Genomic DNA, 21,085 nt, shown 5'->3' on the forward strand with positions numbered 1-21,085 from the left:
AAAGGTTAAGTAGGAATTAAGCAAGGGAAGATCTGGTAAAGGTATTATTCGTTGAAGGGTATGCGGGAGGAAGTGTCCTAGCCTTGCAAAAACACAGAGTAAGAAGGAATGGCCACAGGGGTTGTGACAGATGAGTCTGAAGAGAAAATCTGAACATGCACAGGGAAGGGTGGTGTATTCTATGATGAGGTTAGACTGTATTCTAGTGGTGATGGGAAGCCACCCATGGGAATGAAACAGTAGTGGAATGACATAATTAGACTTTTGGTGACAGAATAGGAAATGGATTGAAGGGACGAGACTGGAGGAAGAGAGATCACTTAGAACACTACTATAGTTACCAGGTAATGGATGTAACCAATTTGAACTAAGGAAATAGAAGTGAAGGTGGACAGAAGTGGATGGACCCTGGGAAGATAGAGTTGTCAGAACTTGGTGTGGGAAATTGTGGCTCAGGAGGAAAGAAAGTTGATAAGGAAGAACATGTGGACACAGACAGATTCCTGGTTTGAGAATCAGTATCTGTGTAAATAGTGTTCTTTCAAAGACTTAGAACTTTTAAGCCAGAAAATGGAAAAATCAAGGTTTTGAGCTGTTCAGCTAAAAAAGAGTAAATAGCCCAACAGTATAAGATAATTGTATTGCTATATTAGTATAGTCCATAAATATGTTCCAGAAGCTAGCATTTACATAAATTACACCTTAGTGGGGTTGCTTTCATTCATTCTTCCAAGTCAGTCCAGCTCTGTTTTTAGGATAGGAGAACATTTGCATTCCCTGGAAAAATTTCATGAGATATTATTTGAAAGAAATAAATGAAGACATAGTTATTTGCAACAATCAGGAATTATGGAAGGAAACATCATCTGGAATCAAAAGCAACTAAACTGTTTTCTGTTTCAGTGTGATATGAGCTCTCATTTCATAAATTTAAGTCTTCAGTTTGGGTAATCAGGCAATAGGTATCACCTTTGCCTATCTTGGTCTCCCCATTTCCTCACCACCTACCCTATATTTCCAGTGTTTCTTGATTTTACTTTAAAAAAAAAATGTCATCAAATTACACACTTCATAACCCTGGACTCTTGCTGATACTTTTCCCTTTCTCCAGAATTCTGACTTCTACCGCCTTGCCTACCATCAGGTCTCTCTTTAAATGTTCCAATCCTTCCTCTTATACCACATAGCATAGAATTTAACACATCCTCTTCCAGGATCCTGTCACAGTTTGTGTGACCATTTTGTAGGCTTCATATCATTATTTTACATATCTGTCTCTCCCCCTGGACTTCGGATGCTTGAGGACAGGAACTACAGCTTACTCATTAGGGTATTCTTAGCCCCTAGCCATTGTGCTTTGGGTCTGCCATACAATTTATGTTCACCAAACGTTTATAAAATGAATTGATGTAAGACTGTTGCCTAATATTCTTATTGGAAGACCAACATTATAATGTATAATCTCTGAATTTTATTCCCCGGGCAACTCAAAAATAATGTAGGAAATGTGTAATGGTATCTTTAAAAGGAGAAACAATGCTTGGCTTTTACAGATAAATGGAATAGGGTAGCTATTTTAGGACATAATTCTCATAGTTAAAGCTACCAGCTGGGGTTATAACTTTATAGCCCCTTAATTGAGAGACAAGCTGAATCACAAACTCTCTTCTTATGCCAGCTTTCAATTTAGGGAAGTTAACTTCAACCAGTCAACCATTAATCCTTTTGATGGGACCTTTTTGGCACAGATGAAGTTTTCTCCAAAGGGTAAAAAAAAAAAAAAAAAAAAAAAGGCCTTATCTCTTCTATGCTGATAATGAATTTTCTTGTTAAGTTCAGAATGGTTGCAGAGTAATTGGCTGTGTTTGCTAATTTAATTTAAGTAAACCACTTATCTGTCTCACATTAGCATAATAGAGTTTCCCCACAGCTCTGTAGAAATTGAACTAAATGGGGAGAAAAAGGTGTTTTTAGGAGATGGCATCAGAGGCCGTGAATTGCAAGAGAGCTGAAAATTACACATGCTGATTAAATTACCTTTTCTTTAAAAAACATCAGTAGGGAAATGCTTCGCGATGACACCTGCTTCTTAAAAAGGGTATAATATAAAAAAAGAATGTAGCATCTCCTGGACTTAAAAGAAAAAGATAGTTAAGGTGCAATACAGAGCTTCTAAGACTGAAAGAGTAGATGGATGGGAATGGATTGATTCTCTCAGGGAACTCTTGAGCAGATGGGAGTCTTGACTATAACCCAAACCTAAAGCTGATTACTATACACTGTTGTAAAAGTTAAAGTCCAAGTAGGAAAGCATTAGAGGAGGACGTTTTGGACTACTTAATCTTTGGAAAACAATCTAAAAGAGGCCTAATAAGGATGTATTTTTGTTGCTCCCTCTCATGTGTCTGGTCATTCACATCAGGAGGCTGTGTCTATGGCCAAGGCTCAAACTCTCCACTGTATTGGGTAGGGTTGCTGGATTCTATGACCTGTCTCCTTGTTTTATTTTGTTTAAAGATTTTATTTGTTAATTTGAGAGAGAGACCATGAGAGAGAGAGTGAGCACAGGGGGAGGGGCATAGTCAGAAGGAGAAGCAGACTCCCCACTGAACGGGAAATGTGGGCCTGATCCAAGGATTCTGGGACTATGACCCGAGCTGAAGGCAGATGCTTAACCAAATGAGCCACCCAGGCACCCCTGCCCTGTTTGCTTGTGATAAGGCCACTTCCAGAGGAAACCCAGTAGGGATTACCTAGGGAGTATTATTTCTGAATGTAGGTAATTTGCCTTCAATAAAATAATTCATTTTTCCTGGGCTTGATTTTTGGCAGAGTTCTTAATTCCTTACCTCTGGAGAAAAAATACAGATAATGTCCTTAGCATTTTCACCTTTCAAGGCCACCAGAGCCAAAAGAATAATTGTGGAGGACAGAGGCAGGAAAGGAAGGTGGGCTTGGGAGTATGATGATGAGGCTGGGAGAGCAGAGGAGTGGGCAAACACAAGCATTGACTAGTCCCCCAGAGAAGCTGAAAGGTGATACTGAGTATTGGGAGTCTCATGACCAGCTAAAGTCAAGGGTGATCCTAAGAATCATATGACTAAAGAATATCAGTGAATCAAATAACAACTGATGGACTTAGACACTGAAAAACAAGGCAGGGTGGGCAGGTGTTTTGTGCTAGTTTCAGCCTATCAATAATTAGTGCTGTGGTTGGACTGGCCCTTGTGGTTCTTAAGATGGCAAGATGCCCTTCAGCAACAGCCATCACTAAACTACACCTGGGGCCAGACAAGGAGGTTTTTGGGGTGGGAGGCTGGGTTTGCTAGGGTTTCCCAGGGTTTCCCAGGCTCACTATTTATGGGTGATTTTAAAACACAAGAGCAGGAATTTCAAGCATGTGAAGAAAAAGAACAAGTGGTTCAAATGGTCACTTATGGCAATCAAGCAAGATCTCTAAAACAAAGGATTCCCTGTGCAGAGAGATTACCTGGCTCTTTAGTGTGTCTAGGACTGTGTTTATTTGAGATAGCTATTTGAAGCAGATGCCTCTTTAAAATGGATGCCTCAGCAATCAAAATTTAAATCAGGCCCTTGTTTTGAAAAAAAAAAGCAACTGTTAAGGATTTACCTTATAGCATGTAATTAGGATCAACAAGAAGAAATGAAGGAAACTAGCCTTTACCGAATACCTGTAATGTGCCATACATGTTTTTTCTCATTTAATCTTCCCCATAACTCAATAGGGTATAAATATTACTAACATTCTTGTGTTACATAAGGAAACTGTTTTTCAAAGAGATCAAGTAAATTTCCCAAAGTCAAAAGGCTAATAAGATTCAATACTAGGATTTAAACTTTGAAGAGTGTATGCCTTCAAAGCCAAGTGATGTTTATTACCAGCTCTTCTGAAGTAATTGAGATATATATTTCTAAATGGAAGAAAAAGATCAGTGATTGGGGCATGGCCTATCTGAGGCCTACAAGTGCAAATGGATACATCCTATTAGAGGAAATGAAAGGAGTAAGGGTAGGTTAAACAATTATGTCTGCAGAGTAAATAAATGATACATTATTAGGTTGTTAGGTCACATGCTGGCAGGGGAAAAGAAAAGCATGAAGATATTGACCAAGCGAGATGGAGAAGACATGAAACACACACACACACATACACAGAAACTACTTTGCAGTAAACTGTCCACTTTTCCCAAAAAGTGATTTGTCGACCTCAGAGAGTCGGGGACCTGGGGCGGTGAAGGAACTGAGAAAAAGAGACGACAGTATGGCGAAGCACAGGGGACCCCGAGCAAACAGCCCAAGGTGCCGAGGTTTATTTTCCATACTCTTATATACCTTCTACAGCAGGGGCGTAGTAAGGCACATTCCTCTATGTATACAGCATTAGTCAAGCAGGTAAGAATCTTTAAAACAGAATAAAGGAACAGAGGGGAGTGCCCAGTGTGCTGTTTACAGGACAAAGGAACGAAGAGGGGAGTGCCCAGGGTGCTGCTTACAGCTGGCTTCCTATCTACAAGACATCTTCTGCTGTGTACTTTAGAACTGACCACACACGTTCCAAGGGCATTTTACTCTGATCCTTTCGGGTTATTTTTAACCCTGCAATCTCGAGTTTTCTCAGAGATCTCGGAGTCTGAGCGAACATGCACCAGTGGTCGTTGTGGTGTTCTATTTCCTACAGTGATTGAAAAATTAGTGATTGAAAAACTATGCATTTTATACTTAATAAAATAAATTAGGACTGCCTTTAGAATAAAAATGTGTGCTGTGACTTCGGAAGGAGGAATCTTATAAAGAAGGATTTTGTTCAGTGTTAATCTGTAGATGGTTGAAACCAAAACAAACAGACAGTGATAGGACCTGGAAGGAAGATTGAGGTGGAGGAACCCTTGGTTACTCTCTTACTGGTTAAGAACCAGACATCTATGTTTACCTCAGGAAGGCCAGGCTGGTGATGAACCATAAACCAGTGTGATGTAAGCTATTTTATTCACTAAGTATACCTCAGAAGGATCTGTGTGCTTAGACTCACAGTCTTTTTCATCCTGGAGATGCTAGCCTATTGTCATGTTTGGATTCTAATCTAATAAATACTTCTGTATATTTAGTCAAATCAATTTTTTCCTTAGCACCTTCTGTCTAGTACCCAACCATAAACTGTTTTATTACTTAATTTATTATCCTGGAGTTAAAATTGCAGTGAATGCACTGAAAAAATAACCACTTAGAAAGTTTTTTCATAAAATGTCATATTCAAACCAATTACTTTTAATTTCTATTACACATTAAATTATAATAAAGCCCATTAGACTTCCCTTCAGCATTCTAATTTCTATGTGCTCTTGCTAATTAGGCTATTCCCATTAAGTGAATATTCTTTTAATGAATAGTAATTTCATCTCAGGGTACAGATAGTTACCCCCAAGTGACTTTATCTCTTAATTTCTTTTTTTTCCTATGAAACGTATTTTAATATGTTTACTTTTGTTGTTCGAATCTCACTCCTAACTTACACTAAAACTTAGGGGTGTTGTATGAAGAAAATCCATTTTTACCCCTATTTCACTCAGACCTTAATGACTTGCATAGGCTCAGCCTGAAAAACAGGGTACCTTGGCTAATTTCTTGGCCCTCATGTCTTATGCCCAACTCTCATACCACTTCCTTTTTGTGATCCTGGTTTCATAGGTTTATGACAAGAGAAATTTAGACCTAAAGAGACTGGTGGTGCTGATAGACATTCTGTAAAAAATGTGAGTGAGTTTTGGGAATTCCACTTCAACATAGTGGTATCATAATTGCTCTTGAACCATCAACAACTAGAAAACTGATAAAAACATATGACATAACTAACTTTGGAAATTGAAGAACAAGCTGAGCAGAACATTAACTCGAGAGAAAAGAAGCAAAAGGTATGAGAACAATGATCATATCATTTGCCTGGAGAGACTTTTCAAATAAAAAATGCATGGAGGAGGAACTCAAGAAGAACATGGCAGACTTGCAGCATTAAGGAGAAGAGAGCAGATTCAGGTAGACTGAAAAGACAGGACTTTGCACAGCAGAGTATTAGGAAGGAGGAGTTGCAAAGAAAGTTTCAATGAATATGCATGGAGTCAGTTGGTAAATACTAATCTATGTTTACTTAGAGTGGAATTCCATGATACAAGACAAGTAACAACTGGAGCATTATAACCTAAGCAATTCCCTGAGCATTAGCTCAGTGCATTCTAATCAGCCAGAGTAGAGACTCTTCACTAACGCCCAGAACATTTAGTGGAGACTACAGAGGGTAAAAGATTAAAGTAATGGATAATGAAGGTTAAGGATAAGCCTCAAAGGAAAAAAAACTAATCCATAAGTAACTTGATTGATTTAGAGAAACAACTTGAACACTTTTCAAAGGAAGACAACAATTTCAGTGTTCAGTGATATAAAAAATATCCAGCATTAGTTAAATGCTACTAAAAATATAAAGAAATAAGGATGCTTAGGTGGCCTATTCAGTTAAGCATCTGCCTTCAGCTCAGGTCATGATCCCAGGGTCTTGGGAGGGAGCCCTGCATCGGGCTCCTTGTTCAGCAGGGAGCCTGCTGCTCCCCCTGCTTGTGTTCCCTCTCTTGCTGTGTCTCTCTGACAAAGAAATAAATAAAATCTTTTAAAAATATATATAAAGAAATAGAAAAAAGTCCCCCATTTTAGAACATCAGTCAATAGAAACAGATCCAGTGATGACAGATATGATGGAATTAGCAGAGTAGGACTTTATAATAGTTATTATGAATATGCTAAATAATTTTTAAAAATCTATGAACATCATTAGGAAGAAAATGTGAAAAATAAAAAATAACAACAACAAAAACACTTAGAGAAGAATTATAAAATATCTGAAGTGAAAAAATTCATTGGGTATGTTTATCAGCAGATTACCTATTGTAGAAGAAAAGATCAGCAAATTTGTACACACAGCAACAGAAAAATTCCAAATGGAAGCATAGTGGGAAAAAAGACCCAGAAGTTATGAGCAGAACCACAGTGATGTGTAGGACAACACCAAGTGGTCTAACATGTGTAATTAGAATCCCAGAAGGATGAAGGGCAGTAAAATATTTGAAGAAGTAATGACTACAATTTTCAAAACTGATCGAAATCATAAATCTACAGGTAGATGTCCTCAATAAACCTGAAGCATGATAAAAACATGGACCACTATACAAAGTTATATGAAAAATCAAATTGTCAAAACAAATGATAGGAAAAAAATCTTAAAGGCAGACAGAAAATTCATATAGTGTATGAGAAACAAAGATGAAGTTTTCTGGTTTCAGGCTGGAAAACAATGGAATGGCATATATAAAATACTTTTAAAAATGCCAAACTACAATTCTATATTCAGTAACTAAATCCTTTATAAATTAAGACAGAGCAAAGTTTTTTTTTTTAAACAAATAAAACCTGAGAGAATTCGTTGCCAGCAAACCAGCACTTAAAATTCTTCAGACAGGAAAAGTAATAAGAGATGGAAGCTCGGTTGTGTTATTTTTTATAAAGATGAACTACACTTTACATATGACCCAGAAATTCCACATCTAAGTGTTTACTCAAGAGAAATGAAAACATATCCACATATGACTTGCACATGAATGTTCTAATAATGTTCTGTAGTCAATATAGCCAAAAACCTTAACACTCCAAATATACTTCAAAGGTGAATGGATAAACAAATTACAGTACAAACAATGAAATATTACCATAAAAAGGAATGGACTGCTGATGAAATATTATTGAGGAAACTCAAACATTCCCAAACCTTCTGGTGTCATAGAACTTGTATTATTTGTCATTTTTTCATGGCCCTCAGGTAAAAAGAATGAAAGAAAGAAAGAGTTGAGTATTTAGGTCAAAATGATTCATCAGTATTTCTGTGCTATTGTACACTTAGTGGCTGTTTGGGAAATAATATATATTAGTTGAAAGAAAAAAACATTTTTATTTCACGCTATAAAAAAAACACATTTGTTTGCTAATTGGATTTGTGCACCTGTTGGGCACTGCCTAACTTCTCAAGATGGAATCAAATAGGACATCTAAACTGTAATTACCTCTTCCACATTGATTTTCATGTAGTACTTATTTTTTTTTTATCACAGCAAAAAACTCAGCTTCACAAAGATTTGGTGTCATCAAAAGGAATGTAACTCAATTTAATGTTGAAACTGTGTATTACTTCAAGCTAGTAGCCCACACAGCTTTTGGCAGATGGTCACTATGTTTCTTTAAAAATCTAAAACATGTGATGTCCTTGTGAATTCTCCAGTGTCCCTGTGTGACTCTGCATAGTTTTAGAACTATGATCAAAAAAAATTTTGTCAAATGAAAAAAACCAAAAGAGTATGCATTGTATGCATGTATGATTACATGTATATGAATATGTAGAAAAAGCAAAATTTAACTGTAGTGACAGAAAGCAGAACAGTCTTTGCTAGGAACCAAAGATAGGCAGAGATTTCACAACAAAGATGTTTGAGAGACACGTTGGATGATGTTGATGTTCTTTATCTTGATTATGGTGGTGGTAACACTGGTGTGTACATTTGAGCTCTTCTCTTAAAATGGGTGTGTTTTATTATATACATATTATATCTCAAAAGTTGATTTAGGGGGAAAAAAGGCAGTCTTTTGAGAAAATATGTAAAATGTCTAGTGGAGGGCAGTTTCTTTTAGAATAGCTAAAGATAGATTAGAAGTCAGGATGACAGATTAAAAATGAAGGATATGTGTGTGTGTGTGTGTGTGTGTGTGTGTGTGTGTGTGTAAAATCTTTCCTTTTATAAAAATAGGAGAGATAATAGTAAAAGTAAAATTAAGATAATTATTTTCAGAGAAGGAATTAGAGAAATTCATAATAGGAAGGTTTTTAGATTTTTTTTGTAAGACCAAGTTGATAGTCATAAACTCAAAGAATGGCAGGCATATTTACCAACAATTTAGTGCATGTTCTATTAGAGTCCAAATGGAATCTAATTTCTAAAATAAATTTCTAAAGTGGGAAGATATTGCTTTTGAAATTAGAAGTTGTTAATCAAGGAGATGGCCAAAATTATTTATTCAGCCAAGACTGGACATAAAGGTAGTATATACAAGTCACATGACACTTTAATCTTGTGGCTGGGATCTATGGACTAAAATATTACAACATAAACCAATTATTTATTGAGCACTTTCTTTATTCTAGACATTTACTATGTTTTTATTAGACTGTCATTTAAATCCTATAACAACTCAATGACATAGGTACTTTTACTGCCATCACCATTTTACACATGATGAAATTGAGTCATAATGAGTTTAAATAACTTGTTAGTGATCAAACACTATTTGACTTAAGCCCAGGCAATTTGATCCCAAGGCTCATTTTACTCATCACTATGCCCAAAGCTTGTCAATAATTTGTGCATGGTTCTAGAACTATGATCAAAAAATTATGTCAGGGGTGCCTGGGTGCCTCAGTTGTTTATGCATCTGACTCCTTTTTATTTTTTTTAAATATTTTATTTATTTATTTGAGAGAGAGAGATAAGGAGAGAGAGTACGAATGGGGGGAGGGGCAGAGGGAAAGAGAGAATCTGTCTGGCTCTTCTCTCTCTCTCTCTCTCCCTCTGCCCCTCCCCCCATTCTCTCTCTCTAAAGCAAACAAGTAATTAAATCTTTAAAAAAATTATGTCAAATAAAAAAATAACTAAAAGAGTATGCATGTATGCACTGTATGATTCTATGTATATGAATTCAATCGGAAGACTTGATTCATTTTAAGGATGGGTTGAGTTGTAGCACTGAGATGTGGACCAGATATCTAGCAGTAGGTAATATGAAACCCTTGGAGTCTTTATCTTTTATGATTACAAACAGACTTTTTCCTTTCATAATTTCTTCTTAGGACCCTTCCTTTGTTGTATAATCTTGGCAAGGAAATTGAAATTTATAAGAGTATGATTATAATGTTTCTTAAAAGCAGGGCATGACCTTTACTAAAGCACTGAATGTCTACTTCAAGAAACTGTCAAGTGTAGGTTATTAAGACATCTTTTTAAAAGGTCATTTGGTGAACTATATAAATTCAAGTATAGGATTATTATTTTTTAAAAAAGAAAAATAACAGGGCAGATAATGTATGACAAAGGCTAATGGGGTATATAAAGGACTAAAATTTATAGCATCAAGGCTTGGAAAAAGCAAAATTTTTTCCTAGATTAGAAATATTACCAAATAAAGAGAAGTAAGAAGATAGTTATTTGGAACAGAATTTTTTTTGAAAAAGGGAAAACCCCAGCAGGCAATGAAAATGGAGGTCAAACATGCTGTTTGAACTTGAGTACAGAGATTTTTTTAAAAAGAAGTCCAGATTCATTTTCCAGAATCTTTCTTTTTATATAGGGTCATATGAACATTTTCACAGACTAGAGAAAGGGTTACACTCATTTAGGAAGAGTTATAATGGGAATAACTATTTCTCTTCTTGTGAGATGTGATAATTAACATTTATATAACTTCATCCACTTGCTTGACTGGCTTTTTTTTTTTTTTTTGAAAAAGAAGACTGAGCAAATATAAAATTAAAAAGTAAAAGCATCTAATACTGAATTTCTAAATTTTTTAACAGATATATTTAAATTATAAATCTACTTATCTGATTTAAAAATATATTCTGGACCATTTAACTCTTAATGGTCCCGACAGTATGCAATAATGGCTAAATTATTCCAATTGTATTCTACTATCAAATTAAAGACTTAATAATCTGTTTCCAGAGAAATAGACTTATTTTCTTCTTTTTTTCTTTAAATTTTTTTTATTGTTATTTGATCACCATACATTACATCATTAGTTTTTGATGTAGTGTTCCATGATTCATTGTTTGTGTATAACATCCAGTGCTCCATGCAGAACATGCCCTCTTTAATACCCATCACCAGGCTAACCCATCCCCTAAAACCCCTCCCCTCTAGAACCCTCAGTTTGTTTTTCAGAGTCCATCGTCTCTCATGGTTCATCTCCCCCTCCAATTTCCCCCCTTCATTCTCCCCCTCCTGCTATCTTTTTTTTTTATTAACATATATTGCATTATTTGTTTCAGAGGTACAGATCTGTGATTCAACAGTCTTGCACAATTCACAGTGCTCACCACAGCACACACCCCATCCCTCCTACTCCACCCCCACTCCAGCAACCCTCAGTTTGTTTCCTGAGATTAAGAATTCCTCATATCAGTGAGGTCATATGATACATGTCTTTCTCTAATTGACTTATTTCACTCAGCATGACACCCTCCAGTTCCATCCACATCATCGCAAATGGCAAGATCTCATTCCTTTTGATGGCTGTATAATATTCCATTATATATATATACCACCTCTTCTTTATCCATTCATCTGTTGATGGACATCTTGGCTCTTTCCACAGTTTGGCTATTGTGGACATTGCTGTTATAAACATCGGGGTGCACGTACCCCTTCGGATCCCTACATTTGTATCTTTGGGGTAAATACCCAGTAGTGCAATTGCTGGGTCATAGGGTAGGTCTATTTTCAACTTTTTGAGGAACCTCCATACTGTTTTCCAGAGTGGTTGCACCAGTTTGCTTTCCCACCAACAGTGTAGGAGGGTCCCCCTTTCTCCACATCCCTGCCAACATCTGTCATTTCCTGACTTGTTAATTTTAGCCACTCTGACTGGTGTGAGGTGGTATCTCACTGAGGTTTTGATTTGGATTTCCCTGATGCCGAGTGATGTTGAACACTTTTTCATGTGTCTGTTGGCCATTTGGATGTCTTCTTTGGACAAATGTCTCTTCATGTCTTCTGCCCCTTTCTTGATTGGATTATTTGTTCTTTGGGTGTTGAGTTTGATAAGTTCTTTATAGATTTTGGATACTAGCCCTTTATCTGATACGTCATTTGCAAATATCTTCTCCCATTCCGTCAGTTGTCTTTTGGTTTTGTGGACTGTTTCTTTTGCTGTGCAAAAGCTTTTTATATTGATGAAATCCCAATAGTCCATTTTTGCCCTTGCTTTCCTTGCCTTTGGTGATGTTTCTAGGAAGAAGTTGCTGCGGCTGAGGTCGAAGAGGTTGCTGCCTGTGTTCTCCTTTAGGATTTTGATGGACTCCTGTCTCACATTGAGGTCTTTCATCTATTTGGAGTCTATTTTTGTGTGTGGTGTAAGGAAATGGTCCAGTTTAATTCTTCTGCATGTGGCTGTCCAATTTTCCCAACACCATTTGTTGAAGAGACTGTCTTTTTTCCATTGGACATTCTTTCCTGCTTTGTCAAAGATGAGTTGACCGTAGAGTTGAGGGTCCATTTCTGGGCTCTCGATTCTGTTCCATTGATCTATGTGTCTGTTTTTGTGCCAGTACCATACTGTCTTGATGATGACAGGTTTGTAATAGAGCTGGAAGTCCGGAATTGTGATGCCGCCAGCTTTGCTTTTCTTTTTCAACATTCCTCTGGGTATTCGGGGTCTTTTCTGGTTCCATACAAATTTTAGGATTCTTTGTTCCATTTCTTTGAAAAAAGTGGATAGTAGTTTGATGGGGATTGCATTGAATGTGTAGATTGCTCTAGGTAGCATTGACATCTTCACAATATTTGTTCTTCCAATCCACGAGCATGGATGTTTTTCCATTTCTTTGTGTCTTCCGCAATTTCTTTCATGAGTATTCTATAGTTTTCTGAGTACAGATTCTTTGCCTCTTTGGTTAGATTTATTCCTAGGTATCTTATGGTTTTGGGTGCAATTGTAAAGGGGATCAACTCCTTAATATCTCTCTCTTCTGTCTTGTTGTTGTTGTATAAGAATGCCACTGATTTCTGTGCATTGATTTTATAGCCTGCCACTTTACTGAATTCCTGTATGAGTTCTAGCAGTTTTGGGGTGGAGTCTTTTGGGTTTTCCACACAAAGTATCATATCATCTGCAAACAGTGAGAGTTTGAGTTCTTCTTTGCCAATTTGGATGTCTTTGATATCTTTTTGTTGTCTGATTGCTGTGGCTAGGACTTCTAATACTATGTTGAATAGCAGTGGTGATAGTGGACATCCCTGCTGCGTTCCTGACCTTAGGGGGAAAGCTCTCAGTTTTCCCCATTGAGAATGATATTCGCTGTAGGTTTTTCATAGATGGCTTTTATGATATTGAGGTATGTACCCTCTTTCCCTATACTCTGAAGAGTTTTGATCAAGAAAGGATGCTGTATTTTGTCAAATGCTTTTTCTGCATCTATTGAGAGGATCATATGATTCTTGTTCTTTCTTTTGTTAATGTATTGTATCACGTTGATTGATTTGTGGATGTTGAACCAAACTTGCAGCCCAGGGATAAATCCCACTTGGTCATGGTGAATAATCCTTTTAAGGTACTGTTGGAGCCTATTGGCTAGTATTTTGGTGAGAATTTTTTCATCCATGTTCATCAAGGATATTGGTCTGTAATTCTCCTTTTTGATGGGGTCTTTGGTTTGGGGATCAAGGTAATGGTGGCCTCATAAAACGAATTTGGAAGTTTTCCTTCCATTTCTATTTTTTTTAACAGTTTCAGAAGAATAGGTATTAATTCTTCTTTAAATGTTTAGTAGAAATCCCCTGGGAAGCCATCTGGCCCTGGACTTTTGTTTGTTGGGAGATTTTTGATGACTGCTTCAATTTCCTTAGTGGTTATAGTTCTGTTCAGGTTTTCTATTTCTTTCTGGTTCAGTTTTGGTAGTTGATACATCTCTAGGAATGCATCCATTTCTTCCAGGTTATCTAATTTGCTGGCATATAGGTGCTCATAATATGTTCTTATAATTGTTTGTATTTCTTTGGTGTTGGTTGTGATCTCTCCTCTTTCATTCATGATTTTGTTGATTTGGGTCATTTCTCTTTTCTTTTTGGTAAGTTTGGCCAGGGGTTTATCAATCTTGTTAATTCTTTCAAAGAACCAGCTCCTAGTTTCGTTGATCTGTTCTACTGTTCTTTTGGCTTCTAGCTCATGGATTTCTGCTCTGATCTTTATTATTTCTCTTCTCCTGCTGGGTTTAGGCTTTATTTGCTGTTCTTTCTCCAGCTCCTTTAGGTGTAGGGTTAGGTTGTGTATTTGAGACCTTTCTTGTTTCTTGAGAAAGGCTTGTATTGCTATATACTTTCCTCTTAGGACTGCCTTTGCTGCATCCCAATGATTTTGAACAGTTGTGTCTTCATTTTCATTTGTTTCCATGAATTTTTTAAAATTCTTCTTTAATTTCCTGGTTGACCCATTCAATCTTAAGTAGGATGCTCTTTAGCCTCCATGTATTTGAGTTCTTTCTGACTTTCCTCTTGTGATTGAGTTCTAGTTTCAAAGCATTGTGGTCTGAAAATATGCAGGGAATAATCCCAATATTTTGGTACCGGTTGAGACCTGCTTTGTGACCTAGGATGTGATCTATTCTGGAGAATGTTCCATGGGCACTAGAGAAGAATGTGTATTCCGTTGCTTTGGGATGGAATGTTCTCAATATATCTGTGAAGTCCATTTGGTCCAGTGTGTCATTTAAAGTTTTTATTTCCTTGTTGATATTTTGCTTAGATGATCTGTCCATTTCAGTCAGGGGGGTGTTAAATTCCCCCACTATTATTGTGTTGTTGTCAGTGTGTTTCTTTGCTTTTTTTATTTATTGGCTTATATACCTAGCTGCTCCCATGTTAGGGGCATAGATATTTACAATTGTTAGATCTCCTTGTTGGATAGACCCTTTAAGTAGGATATAGTGTCCTTCCTCATCTCTTATTACAGTCTTTGGTTTAAAATCTAATTTGTCTGATATAAGGATTGTCACCTCAGCTTTCTTTTGGTGTCTATTAGCATGGTAAATGGTTTTCCACCCTCTCACTTTCAATGTAGGGGTGTCTTTGGGTCTAAAATGAGTCTGTTGCAGGCAGCATATCAATAAGTCTTGTTTTTTAATCCAATCTGATAGCCTGTGTCTTTTGATTGGGGCATTTAGCCCATTTACATTGAGGGTAACTATTGAAAGATATGAATTTAGTGCCATTGTATTGCCTGTAAGGTGACTGTTACTATATTTTGTCTGTGTTCCTTTCTGATCTATGCTGCTTTTAGGCTCTCTCTTTGCTTAGAGGACCCCTTTCAATATTTCTTGTAGGGCTGGTTTGGTGTTTGCAAATTTCTTTAGTTTTTGTTTGTCCTGGAAGCTTTTTATCTCTCCTTCTATTTTCAATGACAGCCTATCTGGATATAGTATTTTTGGCTGCATATTTTTCTCATTTAGTGCTCTGAATATATCATGCCAGTCCTTTCTTGCCTGCCAGGTCTGTGTGGATAGGTCTGTTGCCAATCTAATTTTTCTACCATTATAGGTTACAGATCTCTTGTCCCGAGCTGCTTTCAGGATTTTTCTTTGTCTCTGACTCATAAGTTTTACTGTTAGATGTTGGGGTGTTGACTTATTTTTATTGATTTTGAGAGGGGTTCTCTGTGCCTTCTCGATTTTGATGCCTGTTTCCTTCCCCAATTTAGGGAAGTTCTCTGTTATAATTTGCTTCAATATACCTTCTGTCCCTCTCTCTCTTTCTTCCTCTTCTGGGATCCCAATTATTTTAATGTTGTTTCATCCTATGGTATCAGTTATCTCTCGAATTCTGCCCTCGTGATCCAGTAGTTGTTTATCTCTTTGTCTCAGCTTCTTTATTTTCCATCATTTGGTCTCCTATATTGCTGATTCTCTCTTCTGCCTCATTTATTCTAGCAGTTAGTGCCCCCATTTTTGATTGCACCTCATTAATTGCCTTTTTGATTTCGACTTAGTTAGATTTTAGTTCTTTTGTTTCTCCAGAAAGGGTTTCTTTAATAATTTCCATGCTTTTTTCAAGCCAAGCTAGTGTCTTTAAAATCATGATTCTGAACTCTAAGTCCGATATCGTACTAATGTCCATATTGAGTAGGTACCTGGCAGACGGTACTACCTCTTGTTCTTTTTGTTGAGGTGAGTTTTTCCATCTTGTTATTTTGTCCAGAGGAGAATAGATGAATGAGAGAACAAAATGCTAACAGGGTAAAAACGTCCCCAGAATATATACTCTAAACAAATCAGAAAATACCTGAAACCAGGGGAAAAGAAAGGGAAAGAAAGAAAAAAGAAAAAGGAAAGAAAAGAAAAAGAAAAAGATAAAGGCAAACAAAAACAGAACAAAACAAAACAAAAAAACAGAATATGATCAAATATGATCAGGCTGGTGCATAGATCAGTGCCACACACTAGATTTTGGGTGTATTTTGGTCCGTTAGGAGAAAGTGCCTCCCAAAATTTTAAGGAAAGAAAGACTTATATATGTACAAAATAAGGGTTGATACGATGAAGGAATGGAATATGACTGTAAGGATGAAAATTATAAAAAATTTTATAAAAGAAATTGATACGTTAATAAGTTGTTTGAAAAAAGAAAGAAGAGGATTTAAAAAAAGAGAGAGAGAAAGAAAAAAGAGGGGAGAGAATATGATCAGGCAGGAGACTAGAACCAAGCCTTACACTAGAGATTTAGGGTATATTTTGATCTGTTAGAAGAAACTGTATCTCAAAATTTTAAAGAGAGAACAACTTATATATATATGCCAAAAATAAGGGTAACTACTATGAAGGGATAGAATATGACTCTAAAAATGAAAAATAAAAATGTTTTTTTAAAAAAGGGATTGATACAATGTTGGTTGAAAAAGGGAAAAAGAAAAATTCAAAAAAAAAAGACAGTTAAAAAAAATTAACTTTGAAAGACTAAAGAATCATGGTAAAAAAGCCATGAATTCTATGTGCAGTATTCCCCTAGTGTTGGAGTTCTGCCGTTCTCATTGATTGGTAAACTTGGCCTTGGCTGTCTGTTCTTGCTGATCTTCTGGGGGAGAAGCCTCTTGCTGTGGTTCCCAAATGTCTTTGCTGGAGGTGGAATTACCCTGCTCTTGTCTGTCTGGGCTAAGCAAGCTGCTCGGGTTTGCTCTCGGGAGCTTTTGTTCCCTGCAAACTTTCCATACAGCTTTGGAGGATGAGAGTGAAAATGGCGGCCTCCCAGTCTCCGCCCGGAGGAGCTGAGAACTCAGGGCCCCACTCCTCAGTGTGCCCCCAGAGAAAAGCAGTCAATCACTCCCTTCTCCCCGGTCTCTGGCCACACTCTGTGCTCACCTGGCCTGTGACTGAGAGTTTCTATCTCTGGCACCTGATTCGGTGTGGAGTCTCTAAACCCAGCAGATCCCTGTGGTGCACTCCCGCGCCGCTCCTCCCGGGGGAGGAAGGGGAGTCTCCCTGGATCTGCCGCTTGTTGAGTCCCTGCTGGAGGAGCAGTGGCCCGACTGCGTCACTGATCACAGGTTATGGCAACCCCGAGCTGAGAGCCCACACCTTGGCTCTGTCTCTGCAGCTGGCTTCCCTGCTCTGATACCCAGGATCTCTGCTGCACTCAGGCACCCCCAGTCTTCCTGTGACCCGGAGGGTCCCGAGACCACACTGTCCCGTGAGGGTTCCACCCCCCGCTTAGCCACTGGAGCGACGTCCCTCAGCGGAGCTGACTTCTAAAAGTTCCGATTTTGTGCTCCGCTGCTCTATCACTTGCCAGAAGTGGCAGATGGAGGCCACCTCCCCTGCCATCTATCCTCCCGAATATCGCCTAGGATTCATTTCTCTGCATGTCCTTCCTTCCAGAAAGTGGTCGCTTTTCTGTTCAGAGAGTTGTTGCTACTCTCTTCTTTGGTCTCCTGTTGAGTTCGTAGGTGTTCAGAATGGTTTGATCCCTATCCAGCTGAATTCCTGAGACCAGATAAAATCCAGATCTCCTACTCCTCTGCCATCTTGCTCCACCTCCTAGACTTATTTTCTTCTAATATATAACACATGCTGGCCTAGCCATCATGTAAAGAAAACATGAGGATTTTTGTTTTATGCCTAGAATATAAAAAGCTAGGGAGAATGTTGCTTTCACCCCAATAATAAAAAAATGCCAAGAAATCTGTAGAATCATAGCTTTCCTTGAACCCACAAGAGAGCTGTAGTTAACCTGCAAAAACTAGCATGCAATACAAGGAAAGATCATAAGGTATCTCCAAGTAGAGATGAGATGGAAATACTAGCTCACTGGGGCTGTGAGGAAAATAGGGCCTCTATACCAGAGGAAAAACAAACATCAGCTACCATTGCAATGAATTGGTACCATGAATGAATAAATAGGGGCTACCATTAAAGTATATAACACAAATACAAGGATGATTCATAACCCTTCATGGGCTCTTATTCATGGATCTTAGCTGGTGCTCTTGAGAAAGATTGGGGCAGGACAGGAGACTGGATGAAGACTCTTTTAGTGATGTAGTCCTGGGGGAGGGAAGGCAGGAAAGGCATAGAGCCTTACTTGATTGTTTTGCCTCTAAGGAAAAAAAAAAAGCCTTAAAACACAGGCAGGAAGGGCTGAAACTCTAACTTTCCCAGAGCAAAGATGAATACAGACTGCGGTAGAGGAGATAAAGAAAAAACAAACAAACAAAGAAAAAACAACTCACAGTTCTACCCCTGAGGGTGGGGCAGGATTTCTGAGAAAGTCCCACCCTGAAGTCCAGGAAAACACCTGAGTCAGGAAGAGGAAACTCTCTCCTCTTCCACCTCCATGCAGGCTAGCAAATACCAAGTAACAAGCAAGAGTTGACTCTTGGTTGGGGAAGAACAAGAACATACAGAAAGTGAAAGCATTTGGAAAAGCCTAAATAAGGTAACATGAGCATCAAGGTAACCCTTCATTTAAGCAAAAATTGCACCAGAGGAATTTGAAAGCTGATGATGCACTGAAGGTAACCACAGCAATAACAAAGCCCAAATCCAGTTCCACTGTTGACTAGGATGACTCAATCCCCCATCCTAACAATATCAAAACATGAAACATGCCCATTTCCAGGAAATACTACTATTATCTAAATGTTTAATACATTATATAATATGCTGACAATCAAAAATTAGAAGACATACAAGAAATAGACTGGAAAAAAAAATCACTGTTAGGAGAAAAAGTAATGAACAGAATCAGACTCACAGATGAGCCAGATATTGGAAATACCCTACAGGGAATTTACAATAAATCTGATTTATATGATAAATAGTATAATTAAAAAGAAGGACAACATGAATAAACAACAGAGAGCAGAGAAAATGTCAACAGAGACAAGGAAGTTATAAGGAAGAGTCAAATAATAGTGCTTGAATTCTTTTTTAAAGTAAATGTATAATATATAATATGTAATAAAAAAGAAGATGCATTTGAAAGTCTCATCAGTAGATACACATAGCTGAAGAAAGAACTAATAAACCTGAAGATAAGGCAACAGAAATTATGCAAATTGAAATATGAAAAGAAAAAGAATGGAGAAAGGAAACCCAGAACAAAACATCCAAGGCCAGAAGGAAATGTCAAATATTTGAACCTATATACAATATTCAGAAGGAGAAGAGAGGAAAAATTGGGGAAAAAAATATTTGAAGAGATAATGGTTGAAAATACACCAAAAATAATGAAAAACTGCAAAATAAATCACAACTCAAGAAGTTCAGAAAACACCAAGCAGGATAAATACCCATAAACATTCCTAGACACACTATTTTCAAATGCTAAAAATCAAAGATAAAGAGTAATTCTTGAAAGCAGCCAGAGAAAAAGGTCACTTTAGATACAAAGGTGGTAAAAAAAAGAATTAAAACAGATTTAATTAAGTTTGAAAAACAGAACAATAAATATGTAAACTTTCAACCCAGAATTGTATATCCTGAAAAAATGTTTTTAACAATTAAAAGAAAATAAATACTTTTAAAAACAAACAAGTTAAATATACTAGGTATTTTTTGTTTTGTTTTTTGTTCTTCTTAAGTAGCCTCTACACCAAATGTGGGGCTTGAACTCATGACCCTGAGATCAAGGTTTGCATACTTTACTGACTGAGCCAGTCAGGCACCCCATATACTAGGTATGTTTTTCCTTTTAATTGCTCTGAAAAATAATTAACTCTTTCATGCAAGAAAAATGAAAAAGATTTTTGGTTTATAGATTATGTAAAGGAAAAATAAATAGCAATAACATAAAATGTGAGAGGGAGGAATTGTAAGTATACTAGTCTAAGTTCTTACACTATGCATGAAGTGAGAAATACCTTTTGAAGGTAGGTTATGATTAATGAAAGATCTTTATTGTAACCCAGTTAAAAGATACTAAAATAATTTTTAAAAAATATAAATTATGTCAATAGTGAAGATAAATGGAATCATAAGAAATACACAATTACTATAAAACAGGCAAAAAACAGGAGAGGTAAAAAAATCAGCTGAAACAAATAGTAAACAACAATGAAAATGTAGCTTTTAATCTAATCATATTAATATTTTATTAAATTTAAATGATGTAAGCCTACCCATTAAAATACAAAGTGTCTTGATAACAAAGTAAAGCCTTGGTAACAAAGACAAAACCATATACTTTCTATGAGAAGTCCATTTTAAATATAAAGAAATTGATAAGTTAAAAGTAAAAAAAGGAAATAAAAAATATATAGCACACAAATATTAATCAAAGGAATGATGTATCTATATGAATATTAGATGAAATAAATTTTACACAAGAAAAATTAGCAATGATAGAAACATTACATAATGTTAAATGGGTCAATTCAATCAGGAAGACATACATATCTTAAATATGAATGCATCTAACAACAGAGCTTCAAAATATAAAGCAAAACTGTTAGAACTAAACGGAGAAATAGACAAATCCATTATCATTGTTGGAAATTTTAAAACTTTTTTCCGCTTATAGTTAGAACAGGTAGGCAAAGCATCGATAAACAGAAAATCTGAACAACCTAAGTAACAAACTCATCTCAATTAAGATTTATAATATCAGGTCACTAAAAAACAACTGAATACATATCCTTTTCAAGTGCGCATAGAACATTCACCAAGATTCATCATATTCTGGACCATATTAAAAAAACTCAACAAATTTAAAAGACTTGA

At 36.7% G+C, this 21,085-nt stretch overlaps 1 protein-coding gene across 1 annotated transcript in view; it reads left to right on the forward strand.

Annotated features, from left to right (window-relative positions):
* Positions 1-21,085, forward strand: part of CLVS2 (clavesin 2) — a 502,444-nt gene that overhangs the window by 156,470 nt on the left and 324,889 nt on the right. The gene's annotated exons all lie outside the window — the stretch shown is intronic.

This window comes from Callorhinus ursinus, unplaced genomic scaffold (assembly GCF_003265705.2).
Source record: "Callorhinus ursinus isolate GAN/ISIS: 27379988/994484 unplaced genomic scaffold, GSC_fseal_2.0 scaffold6, whole genome shotgun sequence".
Taxonomy (NCBI): domain Eukaryota; kingdom Metazoa; phylum Chordata; class Mammalia; order Carnivora; family Otariidae; genus Callorhinus; species Callorhinus ursinus.